Source organism: Sceloporus occidentalis, unplaced genomic scaffold (genome assembly GCF_023333645.1).
Source record: "Sceloporus occidentalis isolate IW3139 unplaced genomic scaffold, rSceOcc1.0.p SCAF_8, whole genome shotgun sequence".
Classification (NCBI taxonomy): Eukaryota; Metazoa; Chordata; class Lepidosauria; order Squamata; family Phrynosomatidae; genus Sceloporus; species Sceloporus occidentalis.
The window spans coordinates 50,550,341-50,567,671 of record NW_028316988.1 but is presented as its reverse complement, the minus strand read 5'-3'; positions in this window follow the sequence as shown (position 1 = coordinate 50,567,671).

The following is a 17,331-nucleotide window of genomic DNA, read 5'->3' as shown; positions in this document are numbered from 1 at the left end:
AAATTTTAAATGCATGATACAAAAATAATATTTTTAAAAATGAAATGTAATATTTCTACCTCTTTCTTACGAAAAAAAAAATATAACTGGCTAAAAGTAAATACATCACTTGTAACATATTACTTGTCGTTACATTATTTCCACATTGCATAGAACCAACCTGCAGAGGAAATGTGAATGCTACTGATTTAAATCTCTCCATAACCTGGTGGCACAGTGGTTAAATGCTAGTACTACGGCCACTCACTTACAGTTGCAAGTTGTGAGTTCGATACCAGCCAAGGGCTCCAGGGTTGACTCAGCACTGTATCCTTCCAAGGTTACTAAAACAAGTATCCAGCTTATTAGGGGCAATTATCTTACACATTGTAAACTGCTTAGGGAGTGCTTAAGTGCACTGATAAGCAGTATAGAAATGTATGTGCTATAGGTCTTTCCAGGTACATTTGCTGAACAAAACATTCAGTGAGGTGTATCATCACATCCATCTTATTCCTTGCACAAGTAGGAAGTGAACTGGCAAAGGCTGGGGAAAATGCAGAATGTGATAATGTCAGGAGCGGAAGGATTATATAAAGCTTTTAAAATGTCCTGTTGTTCTGTATAGATGTTGGAAGCAACTGACAGGCAATAGGTGGAACAAGAGCTTTCTGAAAACTAATTTTAAGTAAAGCATTAGAAATGTCTGCTGGAACGGTCCAAAAGTCAATCTAATCTAATATTAGAGTGGACCAATCAGATGCCTCAGGAAGCCCAGAAAGAAGGGGCAAAAACAATTGCTGTTGTTTACAAGGGAAATCCACTGGCATATTGGTATACTAGAATGGCTAACAGCAGCAATTGGAGAGCTTTTCTCTGTTATCTAATCCCCTCTTAATCTTTTCAGTGCCAGATTAAGACCTTCTTCTATGTTCAGGCAATTTAAAAAGAGCTACGTAATGTACACTGCACACATGGCATCTCAAAAACGTCGCCCTTATTTGTGGGCAGAGAAAGTAGGGGGACCATTTCACTTAATTGTTTCCCTCAGAGAAGAAATTCATAAACTGTTCCTTAGATGTGGGACTTACTCTTAGCAGTGGGAGTTATATGATTTCCATTTTGTGGGGAGGTGCTTTGTTTTGCATCATCCCTGTTTTGCATCATGAAGGCACACAACACAACACACATAATAACTACCAGGACATGTTGGTATGAGAGATTGCAGCTACCAAATACACACACACTCCCACACAGTGGACAATATTCAGGGTAGCTCTTATTTTTCTCAGGCTGGAGGGAGGGGAAAGAATGAGAAAAATCTAAAAAATGTTATCAGAAAAATATAGTCTGAGAAATTTCATCTCATGTTAGGTTTAGATTATTTTTTCCATTCTTCTTTATACAATTTTAGGCTTCCTAAAAGTAAGTCCTCTTGAAGTTAACACCATTACTGCTACTGTAGGTAAACACCTATGGAATTGCAATGCTTTTTGACTGCGCTTAATTATTCTATTGCACTAAGTTTTGGTTATTTGCTATTTTTATTATATCATAGTTACACGCTTTTGTGCATAATTTTATTCACATGTTTGAATACCGCCATTCCTTAGGATGACAGTCAATAAAGACATTGTTTTGATATTACAGTATACACACTTTCTAAGGTAGTGGCTATCACTTCCACATCTTACCATATTAAATAAACCATATTATTATTATTATTATTATTATTATTATTATTATTATTATTACAGCAGTGAAAGGATATTTGCAAACTGTTTGAACATTGTGAATATAATAATGGCTTCCAGGAAAAATAGGTGTGACAGTTGATGACTACCATGTCAGTGGAGCAGTGAATCAACTATGAAGTTTAGTCCAAATGTTAAAAACGTTTCAAAGGTCCTAAATCCCAAAATAGATTCAGCACTTTGGAGAACTCCTTTTAAAAGTTGGACCTAACCCCAGAATTGATTAACTATGCCACTGACATGTGAACTTCCAGCTGCCACTGAATCATAAAGAGCAGCTGGAGTCATTCAGTTATTTGTCTAGCAATATGATAAAATATAATATTGTTGTTATCTCCATGTAACAGAAGAATTTGATCACACAAACACACACACTGCTTCTCTTGGCCTACCATGGATCCAAGGGGTTTAAGAGCTATGTGACAAGAAGAAATTGAACAAGTGATGCTTTAGCCAGCACAGAGATGCAATGAGGAGGAAAGATTTAACAGCTGAATTTCTGTCTGCTAAAAATTCAGGGAGCCCTGCTAGGAGAAGAGGAAAGGTAATAACTTCAAGTGCATTCAAAAGACTGCAGGAAGGTGGGTGGCGATGTTTTCCTTTTATTTAAGCGTTCTAAACAAATGCTAGAGAAGATCATATAAAATACTTGCATAAATAATGTGTGCCATGTGATGAAAGTTTGCAAAATGGAAAGGAACTTTGTGTATTTGTAATCATACTGAGTAAGCAGCGCAATGAAGAACCCTTGTTATATCATTAAACATTCTACTTTGCTTTCTGAAAGAGTTTTGTGAGGGGGAAGGGAGAACATTTCTATGCTAGCTTTTAAAAAAAACCAATAAGCTTTATAGAAAACCTTTAAATGAAGCAAAGATTTTTTTATTAGGAAATGTTCTTCATGAACAACAGATGTATATTTTCTGTTTCCTAGTGACATAAATATAAAGTGACATAAATATAAAGTAAATACTCAAAAGGAGTTTTTAAAGTCCCTGTGACAGGTTTTGCAGACACAGGAATGCATCCAAGTTATTTCTAACATTTCAACCTACCCTCAAAAACTGAAGGTTCATAAATAAGTTTTTATTACTTCGTCTATTTTCTGGGTATTAATTTCTTAGATCCACACTGATTTAGGTATTTCCAGTCATTCTGGGGAAGATTTTTCTCCTTCGCAGTCGTTTTTCTCTTTGCCATGATTTGCAGAACTGACAGGAAAGCTGAAGTGATTTCAGATGCTATTCCTGGTTTCATTTCTCCATTATGTTGCTGTTGCCATCCACCTCCTTCTCCTCCATCTTCTGTTGTTTCATTTTGAGCAGAAATGGTTACGATTTCTAGCAGTACCCACGGTTCTCCCTGGAATAAAGCAACACCCAGAGCAATCTGGAAAAAGAAGATAACTGTCATCAAGAATGTGCATCAAAACATACTCTCTTGCAGTCATTGCCAAAAAGAGGTGCCCTACAGTCTACTGAAGGTTCTGCTCTCCTAGTCTACACAGAAGTAACAAGACTTTAAGGAGTTTGTTAGTGTATTTGTTTTGTTTAGTGAAATGGCCAGGGAAACTCATGCCATTTGCAACCTGCAATAGTGATTTTGCACTTGACTGCCGTCAAAGCTTGTATAATGAGAAATATATGATAGGATCACAAATATCACACATGCATGGTATGGATCCTTCTGTGGAAAGTCATAACCACCTTTGCACAGCCATGTGCCAATGAGTTAGCAGTGCAAGGAAGGTGAAGATAAAAGCTGCACAACCCAAATCTAAGGGACCTCTTTAGAATGAATAAGAAAACCTTTCAGATAAGATGCTTCAAAAATGGTACAGTCACCTGCATCATCACATGTAGAGACAGAACAACATTGCTTAGATCAGATACAATGAAGCCATTTAGCAGTGGATCCAAGAGTCAGGAGGTTAAGAGGCTGTACTCTGAGGGCTCATTGACACTATGAAATAACCTGGCATGGAGAGGAAGAGGAGGAAAGGGGAGGAAGAGGAGACTAGAGAGGAAGGAGGTGCTGAGGGGAGCCTGGATGACTAGCAGTGGCAGGAAGGCAGGTTGGGCGGGGGCTGCTGGGAGATGTAGTTCTCTTCCTTCCTCCCTTTGCCTCCCTTGCCTGAGCAGGGATTTGAATCTAGCCAGCATCAAACCACCCAGATAGACTCCAACTTCCAGAAGCCCCAGAGCTCACTCAAGACCCAGCTTTAGGTATCACTCACCTTGTTTCCCCCATTGGTGCAAAGCTGTGTCCCCTCACAGGACACCAGGACAGACAGCTTGAACTGGACCGGACAGTATAACAATGGGTAAAGCTGGGATTGTCCTGCCCACAATTGGGAAATGACAACCCTACCCCCAAACAGTGTGATGTAGATGTGCATCATTTGATTGGCAGTTTTAAAAAAACAAACCCTACAACGATTAAAATAGCAGCTCCATTTTAAATCGATACAAATGGCAATGTGAACATCAACAGGGTTAAATTGTCACGGGGAAATTTGATCGGGATCAATGTAGTGGGAGCTTTGATTTGGTATTGCATCATCGCATGTCCCCGGATCTACTCAGCACAAAAACATGAGTGAGTGTGAATGAGTCCTTTATGCTCCAAGGCTTCAGATTTTCCCTCGTGGAGTAACAGTGAATTACACCCAAACATATAAATTGTAGTAATGGATGCTACAATATATATCACTAGCAAAATGAAAGTTCCTTCAATAATTTATAGAGCTTGCCTATACGACTCTTTTCCTCTCCCCCCATCCAGGTACAGCACACCTGCCTGAGTAGGTTTCACAGTGTATCAGCAATGATGCACTTACATCAGCAGGGTTTCTTTTAATGCAGACAGTTTCTGAGTTTGTGCTCTTCAGCCTCAACTCTAAATATTGCCTGAAAATTCACTCTGGCACTGAATTTATATATCCAGCTAAGCTGAGAACCACACCAGTGCACTCTCTGCATTGAATAACCAACACATAAACATCTCAGTTTCTGGCAAGCTTTTTAGTGCTCTTTAAATGCTTTTGGACCTCCTCCTTGAATGTATTTTAAGCAAATTAAATCCCAAGAGAAGACAGAAAAAAAGAATGTCACTGAAATAAAATTGTTCTAAATCAAGTATTTAATATGAAATGCAAGATGCCAGCCCCAGATGCTGGCAAAACGTCAGGAATAAACTCTTCTAGATCATGGCCACATAGCCCGAAAAACCCACAAAACGCTATGGATGCTGGCCATGAAAGCCCTCGACTTCACAAATGTAAGTAACTCTTTCACTTTCAGAATTATTATTTTTATTGTTGTTGTTGTTGTTTTAATACTCCTGTTTTTTGCTAAATACCCTTCTGTTCTAATCGTACCCAAACCCTTTGCTTAACTATTCTTGGTGCACCAACCGCTCAGAAGCTATTGTTGACTCATTTAAAAAAAATAATAAGTTTTATCCACTTGATAACTGTTAGTTTTCTTGCTGATTGTCTTGATAAAACTTCATCTGTTTTCCAACAGTTCCACCACAGCTCATAAGACTGTCTGCACGCTAAAGGTGTAGTCTACATGTACATCTGCCTGACAACTACAGTTCAAAATTATGCAGTTTTAACCATCATCACAAACATACCCAGGAACAAGGAGGTAGAACAATAACTACAGAAATCATCTATAGAAACTGACCCAAAGAGCAAAGATATTAACAAAAGGCTTCTTGGTCGAATGACGTGGTCATGTGATTTAAAGCAATCAATAAATGTTTCAGCAAGAGCAAAGGTTTTGACATTAAAGAACTTTTGATCATGAATCATCAAAGCAATGGCTTTGGGCATTTGTTCTTCAGAATGTCGGCCATACTTCTGCAGAATGTCCCCAAATTTTTCATTTTAAAAATCCAAAGCAGAGGAAAAACTGGGTGGGAGGACGGTGTTCAGTTCATTGTACAGCCAAGATTGTGAGCTGGACAAATCCATACAACAAATTTTATGGTTATAAACTTTAGGAATATACATCATTTTGAATATTGCCATGTTGCAGGGATTCTTTGGCCTTCCAAATGTTTTGAAGCATCTTCCAGCAGCTTTTCTCAACACAGCAGTTAGTAAGGTTTGTAGAAATTTAAACAAAGGGTTGGAATCCTTTGGTGAATTGTCCTGGTATGTTACAAATGAGATCTACATATATTCTTTCTTTCTTTTTTGTGGACATCACAGACAGATATCCAGCACCTCCATTCACAACAACCCCCTATCCATGCCACCTCTATTTCATGCTACGGCCAGATTGTATCTGACTATTTTTCTGTAGACAGACTCCAAAGAAAGAGGCATCCTCATGAACTGCCTGAGGGTCCTTCAGAGGTCCAGAAGGATGATAAAATCTTCATGTGTCTCACTACAGGAATATAGATGGAGGCTATCTCACAATCATTATTTCTCCTAGACATGAAGTATAGGAGGCATACAGATAGGTCCAGCTGCTGAGGAAATGGGAGGAAGCAGAACTATATTTGGTGGATTTTAAAAAACACACCATTAAGTCATTCTCAGCTATGGAGAACCAAAGGTTTCCCTCACCTGATTCTTTCTTTTTATGAAAACAGATCAGTGGACCTAGCTGGCAGGAACAAGATACAAAAAAGCTGTCACCTTGGACAGAACACATGATGTTATAAGGCCATCCAACACAGAGGTAAGGTTCTGTGACTTTTTCCGCAGGCTTCTTTATAGCGCTCGATAAAATATAAAGTTAGGATCCTGGTAGTAAACAGAGATATAGGAAGAATCATGGGATGAATTGTTCCAAGACCATGAATAGCATCACAAACTTAACTGTACCTATTGAGAAGTTCAACATATGATAGCAGCTTCTTCCAAACAAATACAAAATATGGAGAGGGAGAGTGAGAAGTATTTTGTCCAACTGACCAGAAAAGATAGAAATCTGAAGATAAATTAGTTTGACCAAAGTCACCTCAAGGGCATGGTCCCAAGTCTTCTTTGCTGTGATTGGACATAAATGCAGTGGTCTGTATCCTAACTAAATTAGATTTTTCATTTATACGATTGTTCCAGGATATTGAGCATATGAGCAGGAAAAGGTATCGCGATCCTGGGTTTTCTGAAAGCAGATTGAAACCCTGCTATCCGCATGGCCCACTCCCAAGGTGGACTAAACACTCATGGGCTATGTGCACCATGTGCCATCAAGCCATGCTGCATGGTTATTTTTTTGATCACTCCTCACCATGCATGCACACCATTGCACTAACACACTGCCTGAAACCTCCATATTCTTCCCCCTTTCTGCCCAGATACCATTCCATTGGATGCCTGCCAGAGTCAGCCAGAGTCATATGAGCCCCACCTGTACAGTGAATCAGTGTGTCAAGTGATACATTGGCAAAGCACAATCATGGAGGTCCCCTCCCATACATCTCCTTTCACTCCCCTTCACTCCATGCCCCTCTTTTGGACTGCCTGTTTTGTGTATATTGTAATTACTCCATTGCATAATTAGAGATTACGTTTCTGCTTTCCCCCAATCCCATATGGGGCTGTTTATATGTTGGTGAGATGGCTTGCATTTTCTGCCTTGATTCAGAATACCTCAGCTTCTTTTGCTCTAGTTTTTAGCCTGGAACAATGTTTTGTTTCACTTTCCACCCACTTTCTTTTTATGCATCTTCTAAACACCCTGCCTTCACAGTGGATAGAAGCTGCTTTATTTAGCCAGTGCAGACTACTCCATTGCCTCTGTTGTTGTTCTTGTGTGCCTTCAAATTATTTCTGACTTACGGGGACCCTAAGACAAACCTTTCACAGGGTTTTCTTGGCAAGATTTATTCACAGCAGATGTGTCATTGCATTCCTCTGAGCCTGAGAGAGTGAGACTTATCCAAGGTCACCCAGTGGGTTTCCATGGCTGAGCGAGGATTTGAACTTTGGTCTTCGGAGTCCTAGTCCAACACACAAACATCTAGATCATGCTGGTGGCATTTACTGTTGTGTTATTTGCATGTACACATCCAACCGTGTGAAGATTTTTTTTAAAAAAATGAATTTTGAATTTGATATTTGGATTAAGGTTTATGTGAATGTTTAAAGTGGTAGAAGGGTTTTGCAAATCCATAAACTGGATTACTATGATATACATTCATTCTGACTATGACCCTGTATTTCTCGCTGCCTAGATTATGATAGCAAGTCTTAATTTTAGTTAGGGGCTGAGTGAATCTTTCTAATTTCCAGACAGCCACTTTTGCATGTCTTTAACCTATAATTCCATTTCATTCCTTCGTATGTCTGGGATTCTGTTAAGCCTCTCAAAATATGTTTTTAAATACATATTTTTAATATGTCTAAACTGCCAAGTATCACATTGTAACATTCAGAAAAGCATGAAATCTGGTGGATGGCTAACACATCCTGAGTGGTGAAGAGCTGGCCATTTCCCATAAAATGTATAAAGATAAAATTACTCAAGTATTCTTTCACTGCCCCCCCCCCAACCAAAGCATATGGGGAAAGTTAATTATGACATCTTCGAAGTGTGCAATGTTTGGGAACAGCCTGATATTTTTTTGCAGGAGCAGAGATACATTCCAGGCTGAACATCAATTGCCCAAGAAAATCTTTGCATCAGAATATAAAATAGGCTCATGCAATTCATCAGTTAGTAATTCAAGCTGACTAGACTTCCCTCTAGTCCCAAGATGTTGAGGGATGGCCAATGAGCTAAGGCTAGAGCAGTGCACAAATGGCCATTCCTAATTCTCCATCCTGTTCATGGGCAGAGAAACGAGTGGATGTGACTAAAGTTATCTGGGGGAGAAGGCATTCTCCAACAGTTTCTCATGAGTGGGTCTCCCCATTAGCAATGGCAAGCATAAAAACTTGTATGAGTATATTTTCCCCTTGCAGCTACAGCTAAGACTAAACTAGATTTCAGATTCATGAAAAATTAAGTAAGTACAGCTATAAGGAGCACACCTATCTTTCAAATTTGCAAGTCCAAGTAAAAAAAGAAACTCAATGTATAAAACTGAAAAATAAACAAAATTATGATGCCATGCATCCCTTTTATCTTCTCTGTGTAAGCCCTTCAAAGTTTGTGATCCCATCCCAGTCAAATACAGATGCATACACACACATACTCTGATAATGATTTCCACTATGCATCTCACAAGCATCTCACAAGCCTATCAGTAGCTAGTGAGCTTCTCCTTATTCAAATTGTCACATAAGCTTATGCCATGATGCATTAAGGACTAATCAGGGAGCTTCCTTTCCCGCCGTCATTAGTGAGAATGATATATAGTTATGTGTGTTCTTCCTCTTTGTTGTTTATATTGTAAGCTTTATTTCAAAATAAAACTCCATGCTGGAAAATGAAATAAATAAAAGTAGCATCAATTAAAGAATAAAAACAATATTTAAGTACTGGAATATACAGAATGGCTTTAAGATGTTGTAGAATTCCAAAAGCCTTGCAAGCCTTTACTCTTTTTGGAAGCTAATCAAAGTGTGAGGAAAATGGGTCTTCCAAAGGATGAAGGATGTCATTGATGTCTTGTCACAACTGATAAAAGCTCTGTTTCTTGTACTGGGTGACCTAAACAATTAATGTGACGACATATGGAACCAGTGGTGCATTCAGGATAGGACCTTGAGGCACACATCCAAAGCAGAAGTCAGCAGAATGAATATAGCAGGGATAGCTTATCCCATTTTGAAGCTGTTCACAATGTAAGCTAAAATGGAAAGCCTCTAGAAAACCTCTTAGTTCAGAGCTGCATCACTATGTGGAGCATCTTTGCCATACTACTCAACTATGTAATCATCTACCTGCTTACTAAAATGGATGGCTCAGAAGCTGTACAGACTTGCCATCAAGGCTGGCCTGTGGCCAGAGTTGGAGTGGGGCATCCAAACAATGCACAGCCCAGCTTTGCCCTCAGGCTGGTGTGACACCACACACTGCACCATGCGGCAGGTGGCATCATGGCACTCCTCTTGTGCTGTGTCTAGATGACGCACTACCAAAGGAGTGCCAAAAATCTGGGGTGTCAGCAACTATGGAATCCTTTCCATTGTGCAGAAAGGAGCTGCTTTTTGTGGCTCATTTTTGCACCATGGAAAAGCAAAATTGGGGCCACAGCGTGCAGTTGCTGTGGCCCCAATCTGGCACTAAAAGGGGCAGTCTGTACAGCCCCTTACTCTCTTCAGCTGAGGCTTATTCCTCAATCAATGTGTTTGGGATCACGGTCTGACAGTGTGGAGATGTTATCTACTAGGTTCCTGATAGGTCTGTGAGCCAATGAAATGTATGAGCATTTGATGATCCTCTGCCTAACCCTACCTCCTCAAACGTTGGGATATTTATAAAATAATCCATCCATATTTTGATCATATTGTAGATCAATGTAGGCACAATGTGAGACAGATAATTATCAGCTAAAATATTGCCATATCAGTCCAGCATAGTATGGCCGAAGGTAATTCTGGTCAGGCCAAGAGAGTTCTGGAAGTTTTTCACCATTATGTGCTGTTTCTGGTGAATGAAGGTTGAAGGGGTTAGGGGTTCATTGGAGAATGCTTCTCAGAGTCTGCCTGCTTATGAGAGCAGTTGCAAGAGCCACTCTTTGGAGTCTGGGAGTTGTGTGCCTTGCATATGAAAATTGAGGCAGCTTAGAAGGACTGGGGACTAGTTCTCCCACCTCCAAAGAGTCATTGTTACTGGAACCTTCTATTTCTGTGGTCTATCAGACTAGGCCATGCCCCAAAAAATTCAACAGAACAAGCAAAACTAAGCCTACAGTTTGTCTTATGAACCTTAATACAGCTCCACACAAAGGGTTTTTCAAATCCAATGTGAAAGGGAAGCAGCCTTCTTTGAATCTCTCACTGACTTATTAAAACCACACTTGCTTATGGGGATGAGTTGAGCCAAGATTACCAGACCAAAGATCGTGTAAGGCACAAAAAAGTTTTTAAAACTTTATGGTAAGTTGTAGAGCCAGCATGGTAGAGTGGTTTGAGCTCTGGAGACCAGGGTTCAAATCCCCACTCAACCATAAAAACTCTCTGGGTGGGTGACCTTAAGCAAGTCATACTCTCTCAGCTTCAGAGGAAGACAAATGTAAAAACTCTCTGAACAAATTTTACCAAGAAAACCCTGTGATAGTTTGCCTTAGGGTTGCCAAAATTCAGGAACAATGCAACAAAACATCAACAAATTGTATCTCAGAAAGAAACTGAAAGAGCATGAGACATGTTTAAAAGGAAAGGTAAAGGCAGTTCAAAGTCAAGATTGCTGTTCTGACTTTAAATTAGAAGCAGAACTCCAAATTATGTGTTTTCCATAAGATAAGTACAGTCTGATGATGACTAAAATACTTTCTGCGAAGAAAATCATTTGCAGATATGGATCAGGAATTTACAAATCATTTCAACTTAAGGTAAGCCCAAGTGGATTTATTTGGATTTATTCATCTTTAAAGTACTCTCCTCTCGCTACTAATTTCCAGTTCCCTCGTTTGCTGACCAGCAAGGGAAATAAAGAAATCAGACATGGAGACTAGTTGAAAATGGGACACTTTATTTAATTTAAACCTATTTAATCTTTAACCTCTGAGACCTGCAAGAAGGAGGGAACTACCTAGTGTGGGAATAGCTAAGGAAGGTGGTCTCACCCCGAGTTCCTCCCCAGCTGCCCCTGGGCGAAACACCCAAGGAGTCCCAAGGAAATCCCAAAACCTGGACTGATCCTTGGCTGTCACATGACTTTAAGTGAAGGTCTAGCCCTTAGGCCAGCCCCAAGGGAAGTCTTTTTCCCACCTCCTTAATTGTATGACCTAAAAAAGCAGTTCCAGAGCCCTTCTCTTAACCGAAAGGATGCTATGAGTGTTCACCAAACTGTCTTGTCTTCCCCACCACACCTGCAACAGATAAGGGACAAGCATCTGCTTATCCCCTATCCTGCACACACACAGAGAGAGGTGGAGGTACCAGGACCATATAAACCCCCTGTGGCTCTGTTCCTCCATGCTGTCTGATGCAGTGCAGTGCCATGATGCAGTTTAACATGGCCTTTCTTCCCTGAAAGCCAGCAAAGTTGTCCCTACACTGTGTTATTGTGAGATGGATTCTGCCCTCAGATATATCTTGAATTTCACCACCATCAAGATTTTGGGGACTCTTTAGCATTATACCACTTATTTTCATATTCACATCTCCAGTGACTGAACCAAATCACCTCTCTGTAAACTCCAGCACTATAATTTTTGATTAAGCATTGATTAAGGAAATGTCATGCAAGATATTTATCTCATTTGCAATCTATACACCTGCCGGGGAGAGAGACTGGTTTCAGGATAGCAGGAGAAAGTCCAGAAGTGAAGACTTTCCCAGAAGGAGAGGAGAGCTTACAAGACTGTCAATTTGACCACATTTATTAAGTAGCCATAAGGATTTCCAGGCAGTTCTCTGGGCACTTCAGAGAAATAAACTATTTGTTGTGAGAATGACCATTCCTTCTTTCTTTCAAAGGACATGCCTTTTGCGCCGTGCTGGTGGAATAATAGGGTTAAGGGACCTTGCGGCAACCTCACGGTCCCTAACCCTCCTACACTGTGGCGCCATAATAATGGCAATGCCCCATGTATACGGACACTGCCATTGTTACGTGATGGACGCATAGCATCCACATGTCACGCCACCAATGTCATGTCACAAGTGCGCCATTGGTGCACTCAGGCATCACAAGCATGGCGCAAAAAGAACCCACTTTGGTGGCTGTGGCTTCCCTGTGGGGCAAAACTAGGCGCTGGGTGACCATCCTTTTTGGATGGTCTGTACCGCACCAAAGTCACCACCTTTTCTTTTCATATTCCTCTCTACCAGTGGACTTTTCAGAAAGATCTCTGTCTTATTTCATTTTGTTTACTTGGTAGGTTGCACTATAAAAATGTTCTCAGGGGGGCTGACAACAAGAAAAATATTTAAAATTCAGTTCTCTTCTAGAATTGGCCTACCCATTAGCAGAACCCTAAGATGAAACTTAGGGGTCAAACAGAGCAACAACCTGAAATGGCTTCTGGCTGCTCCAGCCCTGTGGTGACAGTGTGACCCACTCTGAAAGCAAGCTGCCACCAAAGTCCTGAATTGGCTCTTGGCAAAGAGTGGACTTTTCTTACTCCTTTTCCCGGCAGCCCTTTCCCCAGCAGCCCAAGACTGTCTTAGGCAGCCTCAGAGTAGCATATGGCTGTACCAGGACATGTGTCATCTGAAGTCCCTAAAGCAGCTGGAACCACTTTGTTTGGCCCATCTGCCTCTGGCATCAGACACCCTTTCCAAAAGGACAATGAGATTTATGATATCAGAAACTTCTGTGAGGTAAAGGATACACACTTGTCTATCCCCTCTATTTCTCTCCTGCTAAACACTATCCAGGGCAGTTTCCATGCTAGAACCAAACTTGAACCCCTATTGAAATTGATTGGAATATTTTTTATGAATAGAGCTTAGAAATGGTTAACCCAGGAAGGGAATGTTAGCCACCAGAAGAGTTTTTCATATCTTCAAGGTGTAAAACAAGTTTTCTTGGGAGCAATGGTGCCACCATGAAAGTAACCTGGAATACGCAAACACACCAGGAGGCCTTTGTATTGCTGAATGAATTCTCAATATTACCAATCAAGACAGGGAAAAGAATATTGTTGGCCAAACTTGGTGACATTTTCAAGCTTTAATCACCAAAAGTCATTTGACAAAATCAAGCCAAATTGTGTCTGAACTTCTTCTCTGGCTGATCCACATTAACCAAAATATCCAGATGGTGACAAATGCATGTGATTTTCTCTTTCAAATGTTCAGAAAATGTCACAGCAAGTCACTGAGGGTTTTTCCACATCCCATTATGTGCCAGATTGCATGAGAACCTGAACCACTTTGAAAACCTCTCTCAGCCTCAGAAAATGGTAATGGCAAGCCCTTTCTAAAGAGAATTGCCATCTGGGTTATTGTCTCTATTTATTGTTGTTTTGGTGTACTGTTTGTTGTCATGTTTTGTTTTAGAATGTATTAATAAATTTTAATTAAAAAAATAAAGAAAATAGCCAAGAAAACCCCATGATAGGGTCATTTTGGGGTTGCTGTAAATTAGAAATGACTTGAAGGCATACAACAACAAGAAGAACAACAAGAAGAGGGGAATGTATTAAAATAGAGATAAATTTAAAGAAGAAGAAATATTTATATAGGCCGACTCTGATAAAAGAAGTGAAAATATAACAGGAAAAAATACCAAAAATATAATAGTGAGAACATGAAAATATAATTGTAAAATTTACAAAAGGATTTAGAAAATCTAGATCAAGCTACCAGTACAAGGATTTGTTATATAAAAGAAATGAATTCCACACTTAGGATATAAAGAATATGAAGGGCTGGGCAAGGTATTTAATGAAGGGAAGAAGGAATAAAAATATTAATAAGATACAGGAGTACAAAGGTGGAATTGTATATGAAGATGATAAAGTATGGGAAGTAATGGCAAAAGGGAGGTATTAGATCAAAAAATAAATATTCAGACTAAATTGTGGGAGGATCAGAGAGAACAATTAAATGCTCAAGTTAAAAAGAGAAGAAGTAGAGAAAGTGATTGATGATTTGAAAGGTGTGAAATCCCCAGGACCAGATGGGTTTACGAATAATTTTTATAAGATGTTCAAAAACAATTGAGCAATCATATGACCAAAATGTTTAATGAAATATTAGACAATTAAACTAATATTTGGAAGGCAGCAGATATTACTTTGATTTTTGAAACCTAATAAAATTTCAAATTCTGAATTTTGGTCTGGGATGCCTTGCAGCCTCCCTACGGCTTTTGCCCGCTGCCTTCAGCCTTCCTAGAGGGCTCCATCCACCTGTATGGGACTCACCCACATCTGACTGCCTCAGAGCCCCCCCTGGACTACAGCCTGCGGTTGTCCCCAGACATGGGAGCGACCTTCCACTGCCAGATCTGTAACAAAAAATTTCCCACTCCACACGGACTGGAGATCCATGTCTGCAGATCGCACAGCGGCATGCACCCCTTTGCTTGTGAAACGTGTGACAAAACCTTTGGGCATGCTGTCAGTTTGGAGCAACATGCCAACATCCACTCCCAGGAGAAAAGCTTTGAGTGCAAGATGTGCGGGAAGACATTCAAGCGCTCATCCACGCTGTCTACCCACCTGCAGATCCACTCAGACACAAGGCCTTACCTCTGCCAGTACTGTGGTAAAAGCTTTCACCGGAAGTCAGACATGAAGAAGCACACCTACATCCACACAGGTGAAGAAGCCCCCTCCAGATATATCTACTTCACATAGAAGAGTATCGTCCTATTATTCTCTGCAACCAAGATTATAAAATATTTACAGTTGCGCTGTGTGCTTATTGTTTTTTGTTGTCTCCCCACCATGCATACGCACCATCGCACAAACACACCACCTATGACCACCCATTACCTCTGTTGTCCTTCTCAGCTATCCTATCGGAAGCCCTGCATGGCTGCAAGTGGGCGCAGTCACACAGTCTGTCATAACTAGTTGAACTCTCCTCACAGACACAGTCAATCAGGATTCTGTGGATGATCACAAAGCTTTTGATTGCTGTAGTCATAGAGGATTAGACGTTACTAGTAAGGCATCTTTGAACATAACTAACACATACATCAAATAAAAGCATTTGAAAGGCCTTACCTCCACCTCCCGAAATTGGTGGGCTTATACATTTTACTGTTTCTCAAAACAATTAGTTTTCCTTCAGTTGTTTTGCCCTGTTTCCCAAAGAAGCTTCATCTGCTTGCTTCAATGGCCACAGCAGTTGATAACACAGGCATTCAAAAGCCTTTCACAGCCGCCAAGGAAAAACACTCCCACACATTCCTTTACCAGGCATTCAGCAATCCCAATTAATACAAGCCCTGCCTCTGAAGCTGTCTCAGTTTATGCAATGAACATATTCAAAACATATAAAAGCGTCACACATTTTGCTATCTGTATCACTATTAATCTAACCAAGATCCTATGTTACTTGTTTGTTAAAATACTACACCAGAAGGGTTTCACAAACAAGTGCTGAAATGAAAAGGGAGAGAAGAACACGATATACAGATACTACGTATCTCTAAGTACTGTGTAATACAACAAAGAAACCGCTATTGGAACTTCATACTCCAAATCATAGTTACAATAACACCATGTGACAAACATGATCTATTATGCACTCAAATTATAAATACAACATTATTACCCAGTCAAAGTCCAGTTGTATTCCAACTTCTTCAGGCCTCTGCTGTAGAAAACGTGTGGTTGCAACAAGAGGCTGGTGAAATAATTTTCACAACTAATAAATAGAGTTCTGTTGAATCTTCATCAATTGTTATCTCAGTGATGAATTGCTAGTCAGTGGCAATCTTTCAAGTAGCAAAATAAGGTTGTTATTTCAATAATAAATTACCAGTAAGAGGCAATCTTTCAGGTAGCAACAGGTAGCAAGACAACAACCTCCAGAGGTTAATTTTATTTTATTTTAGCCATTTCGACATATGTGTCTTCCTCAGCTGACATAAATCACATGTCTCAGTTTACATTGAATGCCAGAACTCAAAATTCAGGATGCAGTTTTCAACATTTCTTGCAAGTTTTCTCTTGCCTGGAACAAGCCCTTTCACAATCAAAAGATTTGGAATGGGGGACAGAATAAGAGGATTAATAGACCAATTATATCTTGATAATTCAGTAAAAGTAATGGCTAATGATGGGATAATAAGTGAAATAAGAGTGACAAGAGGTACAAGACAAGGGTGTCCACTATCACCAATATTATTTGCAATGGTTAGAGTTGTTAGCAAATGTATAAGAAATGATATAGTTTAGAAGGAATAGAACTTTTAAAAAAGCATAAGATTAGTTTATTTGCCAAAGACACACTATTAACTATTAAAAATTTATTGGATAGATTGGGAAAAATAAAAGAACATTTAAAGATATTTGGAGAAATGACAGGGTTACAGATTAATTGGAATAAATCAGAAATGATATTTAATTATACAAAAAATTTTAGAGATAAGATTAAGAAGTAATATAAAATATTTAGGAATAAATATAACAAAAGATTTGAAGGAAATGGAAGATAAAAATGTGGTAGTACTAAGAAAGAAGTGGAGAAAAAAATGGCAGAATATAAAAGAATTCAATTATCCTGGTTTGGAAGAATTGCATTAATCAAGATGAAAACATTACCAACTGAATAAATGGCAACAGCTAATAAATATATTCTGTAATGGAGGGAAAAGAACAAGATTAAATAAACAATTTTGGTATAAAACACAAAGAGAGGGAGGATTAGGCCTTCCCAATATAAGAGGATATTATGAGGCTAATCAATTGAGATATGTGATAGAAGGCATGTTGGGTGGGATAGATTTAAAATGGTTGGAAGCAGATATAGAGGAAGTAGATATGAGAATATAGAATATCTTTTTAAAGAACTTTACAAGGAAAGAAATAAAAATGATTGGAAACCCACTTATGA